The sequence below is a fragment of the Erithacus rubecula genome (assembly GCF_903797595.1).
Source record: "Erithacus rubecula genome assembly, chromosome: 2".
Lineage (NCBI taxonomy): Eukaryota > Metazoa > Chordata > Aves > Passeriformes > Muscicapidae > Erithacus > Erithacus rubecula.
The window spans coordinates 102,238,203-102,244,893 of NC_136685.1; positions in this window are offsets into that span (position 1 = coordinate 102,238,203).

Below are 6,691 nucleotides of genomic sequence, written 5' to 3' on the forward strand. Positions count from 1 at the left end.
AAAACCCAGTAAAACAGAACTTAGGTGAAGAATCGATAAAGCAGAACCTGAGGACTGAGAAACCAGCAAGGACGAGGCTCCTGGTTTTGGCCAGGACAAGCTGACCTGGGAACTAGCCAAAACCCCACTGCTCCTGCCCAGCAAACACCTGAGGAAGACCTCTTTACTTCATCAGAAGATCCCAGCCCAGGATCACCAGGAGGTGTGGCACCGCAGAAAATTAATTATAATATGGATCACAAGGAAGCAGAAAAGGGGCAGGGATGGGCAGGCAGGTTTCTGCTAGCAAGCTTGGGGTTAGCTCAAGCAGAACCCAAAGTACAATTGGTATTTTCTGCTTTCTTGCTGCTAGAAGTTTTACTGCCACGAATATCTTGTGTAAATTGTGCTCATGTTAATAGGTGGTGGAATATGTGGTGTTGTAAATTTACACTATCATCTTTGCCGGTGGAAAATGCGGTTTGAGTAGCTAAGTTTCTTTTTGGAGCCTCTTTTTGGTAAAAGAGTGAGTGGTTTGGAGTTTGTATTCATTTCTGTGGTAACACTGGCCTCTTGTGTCAAAAGATAAAATTAAAACCGGTCAGTGGTTTTCTGAGTTGTCAAAAGTGGCTGAGGCTTGAGCTCAAGCCTGGAGAGCCCGACCAACCAAGGAGGCTCTTGGGTGATGGTTTCAGCTCGAACCAGGCAGTGGACCCTTGTAAGGTGAGAGGACAGAACAGAGAATCGGGCCTACTCTGGAGGAATATACTCAGGGTCATTATCAGGTTTTGGGCTGAGAACAACCCCCAGTTGAGAGAGAACTGAGAAATCCCAGTATACAAGGACAACGGAGTAATTCCCTGTTTTGTGTGTGGGCTGACAATCTTTGGTTGGGGATTGGGGTAGCATTCAGCCTGGGTTCTCCCCTGGTGTGAACAGTGTAGGAAGAGGTGATATTGCATATCTAATAGGGGAAAGGCTACATGCCCCTGGTGTACCCCTGAAGAATAGAGACATTATAGTCAGAATTTAGCTCATGCTGAATGTGAAATAGTGAACTTGATCTGTTGAAAGAGCCATTTGGTCCTTGAGGTTTGCCCAACCCATTTCTCATTTACTTTTAGTTGATGTTTCAACAGAAAGAGAAATCAGTGAAGACATCACAGCCCAAGTGTACCCTGGAGTGTGGGCCACTGAGAAGCCAGGATGAGCTAAAAGTGCATCACTGGTAGAGGTAAAGCTTAAAGAGAGACATTGACCTGTAAAGATAAAACAATATCCCTTAAAGAAAGAAGAGAGGGAAGGAATCCAGCCAGTAAGAGAAAAGGTTTTGCAATGGGGCTTGTTAAGAGAATGTGAGCCTGATTTCAACACTCCCATATTACCAGTGGGAGAAACCTGATGGGATGTATAGAGTGGTCCAGGATTTGAGAGCTGTCAGTAAAATAGTAGAGGATTTATATCCTCTAGCAGCAAATCCATATACTTTGCTAACAGTATTAACACCTTAACTAACTTGGTTTACTGTTTTAAAGTTCACATTCTTTTGCGTCTCCCTCTCCATGAAGCCAGGCAAAAGATATTTGCCTTTGAATGGGAAAATCCTTAAAGTGGGCAAAGGACCCAACTCACCTGGACTGTGCTGCTTCAGGAATTCACCCACATATTTGGAAATCAATTTGCCAAGGATCTTGAGTCTTGGGAAACCTCACCAGGGAAGAGAAGAGGATATCTTGATCACCATGGAACAGAAGACACTTGCATAGCCTGGATGATGAGTCCTTTAAACTTTTTAGACTCCAAGGGCACTGAGTGCCTGAAAAGAAAGCACAGATAATGTGGCAAGAAGTCGTCTGCTTGGGCTATGAAATCAGGGCAGGGCAAAGGACCTTAGGACAAGCCCAGGAGGAGGCTGTATGCCAGATACCAAAGCCACAGACTGTACAAGAGCTGAGAACTTCTCTCAGGATGACTGGGTGGTGTTGCCTTTGGATCTACAATTACGGACTACTGGTTAAGCCCCTGTATGCATTTGGGGGTTCAGTGTTTTTTTACTACTGTGTCAATTGAAAGAATTTTTCCCATTATCATGCCAATGGAGCTGGCCGGGTTACACCCAGGGTCTCTGATGAGTCCAGACAAAAGGGGTGAGTGGGAACGGCTCCCGGAGGGGTCTCTGAGGCTTCCGGGAGGGGACTCGTGTTTCCGGCGAGCTCGGAGGAGGACGCCTGGGATCGTTCAGCCCACGCGGCCGGAGCACAAGAGAGCCAGACCCTCTGCGATCACCTGCCCTGCATCTGCCCCGTTCCAGCCTCCTGCCTCTTCGGACACAGCTGATCACCCGGACACACACGGTGAGCGAGGAGCCGCCCGCTCCAGCCCGTTCCCACCCGAGACCGGCGTGGCCGCTGCCGCCCCCACTCCTGCCTCCGTTCCTGCCTGCCCTCGGCAGCTCCGGGCTGGGACTAAGCACAGAAACAGCGTGCTTGCATCTAAAGGGACTGACACCGAATTATCTATTCTGTTCTGTTAGCAATTTTAACAACTGCTGTTGTTTTCTGCTTGTACATGTAGATATATTAGTAAAAGAGCTGTTATTCCCACCCCCTTATCTCTGCCTCAGAGTCCTTGATTCAAACAATTATAATACTTGGGGGGAGTGAAACCAAAGTCTCTGATTCAAAGGGAAGCTTCTGCCCTTACTGGCAGACACCTGTCCTTTCAAACTAGGACAATGCACTAATCAACAGAAGCATCTTCAATGAGGTAAACAAGCCACACAGGCCTTTGAACAGTGGGAAAAGACCCTGATGTTAGCTCCAGCCCTGGGACTCTCTGACGTGAGTAAGGGTTTCTTTTTGTTTTCTCATGAGAAACAGGATATTGCCCTAGGATACTGGCACAAGATTTGGGTCCATACCATCAGGCAGTTGCCTACATTTCTAAACAACTGACACAACTGAAAAAGGATGGCCAGGATGCTTGCATGCAGTAGCAGCCATGGTACTAAACATTCAAGAAGCACAAAAATTCACCTTGGGACAGAAAATGACTATGCTAATGTCCCATACATTGTCTGCTGTGTTAGAGATGAAGGGCAGGCAATGGCTTTCTCCAGAGAGATTCCTGAAGTCCCAAGCCCTAATAGTAGAACAGGATGATGTGGAGATTGTGATCACTAACACTGTCAATCCAGCTTCTTTCCTTGGTGGAAACACAGGGGAACCAGTGCACCATGACTGTTTGGAAACCATTGAAGCAATGTACTCAAGTCGCCTGGATTTGAAGGATGCTCCTATGGAAAATGCAAAGAACTGATTCACAGATGGAAGCAGCTATGTCCTAAATGGCAGAAGACATGCAGGATATGCCATCACCACCTGCCATGAGGCAATAGAGTCAGAGCAATTGCCCATCAATACCTCTGTGCAGAAAGCAGAGATAATCGCCTTGACCCGTGCCTTGGAATTGGCCCAAGGTAAAAACATGAACTTATATACAGATTTAAAATATGCCTTTGAAGTTGTGCATGCCCACAGAGCAATCTGGAAAGAAAGGGGACTATTGAACTCCCAAGGGAAAAACATTAGACATGGAGAAGAAATTCTAAGGTTGTTAGAGGCAGTACAGCTCCCAAAGAAAATAGCAGAATTAGTAAAAGGAAATGAGCTGGTGGACAGAGAGGCAAAAGAAGCAGCCAGGAGAAAGGTAAAAATGGAAGGAGCTCTAATTCCAGATGGAAGAATTTCCCTTAAAGGTAGGCCAAATTATAACAAAGAAGATCTGAAGTTAATCACAGATCTGAAAGAGACATACAATGAAGAAGGGTGAGCCTACACTCCAGAAGGAAAGGTAATCATACTTAGCCATCTAATACAGTCTGTAGTAAGGGAGAAGCATAGGAAGAGGCACTGTGGAGCAGAGGCCCTCTCATTAATGAAACACAAAGAATTTAGTTGATAGGTAAAGGCCATAAAGATAAGTAGAATAGTATGAAAACTCAGGAAAGCAGAGCTTAAGTATTATGAAGAATTGATAAAGCAGAACCTGAGGACTGAGAAACCAGCAAGGACCAGGTTCCTGGTTTTGGCCAGGACAAGCTGACCTGGGAACTAGCCAAAACCTCAGTGTTCCTGCAGAAAGACAGCAAACACCTGAGGAAGACCATCAGAAGACCCTCACCCACGATCATCAGGAAGTGTAGCACCACAGAAGACTAATTATAATATGAATCACAAGGAGGCAGAGAAGGGGCAGGGATGGGCAGGCAGGGAAGTGTGGATTTGTGGGATCTATTTGTATTTAATCCTGAAACCTGTCTTGACCATGTATGCATGTATGGTGGAAATATCCCCCATGTGTCCCAGCTGGAAGTAAAACATACCACTTTACAATTTTAAATTGTAAATTCCTTATTCCTCAACACACTGCCATGTCAGAGAGGTGGTAATGGGAAAGAAAGAACAGGGGTGTTGGGAAATCACAAGAAGTAGCAATAATTACTTAAAAATCAGCCAAGGACTGGGTCACCCTGGTGAGCACAGGAGCTGACACACTACAGCAGCCAAACATTTAGGCAGGGGAACCCCCACCAATGAATTGGGCAAACTGATTAAAGCCTATTGAAAACTCTGTGGAGGATTATGGGAGATGTGCAATAAGCCAACAAGGAATAGCAAGAACACGTTAGAAAAATATATTAATAAGCTAAAAATTGCATAAGAAAAGACAGACATGTATGTGCATGCATATGACAAAAATAGACATGTACACTCATGCATTATAGATAAAAGAATAAAAGCAGTGGTAAAAGCTACACAAGGTTCCTAGGAAAACCAGTCAAAATGTAGCCTAAGTTCTAGACCATCTAGTAACACCTCACAAACAGTTGTGCTTTCCTGTTTCTGCTTAGCAAAGCTTTTGAAGGAATGCTCCTTGTTCAGTAAGCACATGTCCACGTGCTATGTTCTGAGACATCCAGCCATCAAGGGCATATGAGCTTCTCCACAGTCAGAGAAAACCCTTTTCCACTCCAAAGTGAGTGCCCATTGGAGCTGGACCAGCTAAGGCACCCACAACACACCCGGCATGAAGCAATAAAATATCCCCAGGCTTTCCCAGCCTCCTAAAATTCTCCATGGTTTGCTGCTTCAGAAAGTTCTTTCCTTCATTAGGCCAGGACATGAATGATGTGTGCAGTCTACAGAGAGTAAATCCTGATCTGGTTTGGTCCAGCAGTGTTGATGAAGCATTCTCTGTGGGATGTAACCAGCATTGAGCGTTCCTCTCCCTCCTGCCCCTTGGCTCAACAATGAGTTTGCCTGAACTTTGCTCAAAGCTCTCACCAGCTCAATCTGCCCCATGAAATTATTACACACTGTGTGTAAAATCTTCTGCAATTTCTGTCAGGGACAAGTGAGTTTTACCAGAGGAGGACTCAAAAGGAAACCTGCTTTTCTAGGGCTGCATCCTGTAGTTGAGCTGCTCAGTGGAAGTTTTATGGATTGAGGCTATAGGAAAGTCACTCTGTTCTCAGCCTGGCTTTTACAAAACTTGTCAAAAGGGATTATTTTTGAGACTTCTAGACATAGATCTGTTTTGGTTTATAGACAAGTTTAGGAGAGAATGCTCTGGAATTAGTGTTTTCTCTAAAGAAAAGGGTTTCAGCAATCCCTTCCCACAGGTAAGAAATTAGTATTAGTGGATGAAAGTGAAAAAAACCACTCATTTATTGACAAAGTGCCCACACCGCATGGGGGGAGAAGAAAAAAAAAAAAAGAACATGCTAGACAGTGAATTGTCAGAACTCTACTTCACACATACACACACACACACACACACACACCCCACAGCAAAAGAAAACCTAAACTGCCAGGGAAGAGAAAAATAACAGCCGGCCACATGGCAGGGAAGAACAAAATTGCACCATCTGTCTTGGGGAAGGAAAAAAGTTCATGCAGCAGCTCAAGGAAAAAATGGATGGGAACCTGATGAATCTCTGTTGTTGGTCTCCTCTTCACAGCAAATGAAACTGCTGGATTTAGGGTTCTTTTTTGGCTGGGTCAGTTTTTCCAGGGCCAGGCTGGGTGGAACAGCTCTTGGATCTCCACTGATCCGCAGCCAATGCTTCTCCCATCAACTCTCTGCTCTCAAAACAAAACCAAACCAAACAGTTCAAGGAAAAATTCAGAGGGCACCAAAGGATTGTTGTTGCAGTCTCCAAGGAAAAGGAAAAAACCCCAAAACAACTTCTTGCCTGAGCTAACAAAAACCCAAGCTAGCTAAGTAACAAAGCAACGCCAGTCCCCACCACACCCAGCACGGCCAGGAGCAAAAAAACAGTGCCACAGCCCCAAGGTTCAACCTCTGCCCCCTAAAGCTACAGCGACCATTTCTGGGCATGGACGATTAATAACTAGAGTATCATCATAAAATCACTCCAAGACAAGATCAAAGTAGACAATCCCTCCAAAAAAAGCAATATAAAGGTATGAAAATATATGTACCCACACCAAGCGCTTCAATCTCCTTTCCTTATAAACATAGTGAAAAATACTATTGTCAGTTTCTAAATACTAAATATTTTATACTCTGAAACACCTGGCAGTATTACAAACCAAAATCGTAACCAAACTCAAGGCACATGCATTCCCAAATATTCCTCTGCTCCTTTGGTATGTCTTTAAGAAACATGTGGTTCAGATAAAATTAA